Source organism: Austrofundulus limnaeus, unplaced genomic scaffold, assembly GCF_001266775.1.
Source record: "Austrofundulus limnaeus strain Quisiro unplaced genomic scaffold, Austrofundulus_limnaeus-1.0 Scaffold383, whole genome shotgun sequence".
Classification (NCBI taxonomy): Eukaryota; Metazoa; Chordata; class Actinopteri; order Cyprinodontiformes; family Rivulidae; genus Austrofundulus; species Austrofundulus limnaeus.
The window spans coordinates 21,135-22,428 of record NW_013952785.1 but is presented as its reverse complement, the minus strand read 5'-3'; positions in this window follow the sequence as shown (position 1 = coordinate 22,428).

Genomic DNA, 1,294 nt, shown 5'->3' with positions numbered 1-1,294 from the left:
ATCAGTCTGAAAACAAGATCAAAAAGACTTTTTGGCTGATATAAGGGTTTAAAACTTGGTTAGGTGGACAGTTTTTGCAGTGAAGTGAGTTTAGACGGAATGAGTCTGAAAAACCCAGCCCCCCAAAGGAAAAAACCTGTAGTTCAGAATATTGGTGTTGAATTGTTCATTCTGTGCAGCTCCAGGTTGACCTTCAGCAGATCAGATTAGTCGGAGTGAAAGCGGGGAGAGGTGGGAGCCTCAAGTTGACATAAACACCAGAAGAAATTAGATCCACCGCCTTCAAGGTCAACTTGGGTGGGGGGGACAAATCTGTAATCAGTTGTTTGGGAACAGAAGAAATGTTTTCAGTCAGGGAGACAATAACAATTTTCCATCTGCCTTAATGTCCGCTGGTGCATCTCAAGGTGGCGAACCCAATCAGACAAATAATGTGGACAATTCCTACGAGCCGAGATATCAGCTTCTCCAAGATCAATTCCATCTGGCCAGCAAAGTCCAGGAACCACAGCCGGCCCGCGACCCTCAGCAGAACCGCTTGCAGACCAAGCCCAGCTCACTCAAGGCAAAAGTCTGAATGGTGACAGAACGGCAATCCTTCATATTGATCAGGCAGCCAGGAAATGGCCTGAATACCCACAGATGCTGTTTTGTAGAACACCAGGAGACCACCAAGCCAATCTGTAGAATCCAGTGATCAGAATCCAAATAAACTGTATATCCAGCTAGTTGAACAGAACAAAACAGAGGTACCATCTTTGACATGTCCTCCCATGGAAAAAAAATGTTCCAAAAACTTATTAAAGGGCCAATATTATCTGTTTCTTAGGCATATATTTAAATACTATGCCATAATAAAGTATCTATGTCACCTTTAGTTGTTATTAAAATGCTGTTTTTATGTTTAAATAGAAAATAAACTTACCTTCTCAGCACTTCCTCTTCTAAAGATCTTGAAATTGGCCTCTGTCTCTTTAAGAACCACCTTCCGCTTCTGTCTGGGGGAGTGGCGCTGCTATGATGCGGTTTACTTGGCATCTGAAAATACATTTCCTCAAAGGTATTTTTAATCTGAAAAGAGCTTCACTGAGTGAGAACTAATGTTGAGAGCTCAGCAGACAGTTTAAGTTTCACTTTCACCCAAGAGCCTGCAAGAGTCATGAGCGGGGGGTGGGGGCTGCCATGAGGAAGTTCGGCTTAAAGACACATCCTAGCGGCATTTGTGGTACCAAAAGGTGTTTCTGGTCCTGGTATGTATGTATGTATGTATGTATGTATGTATGTATGTATGTAT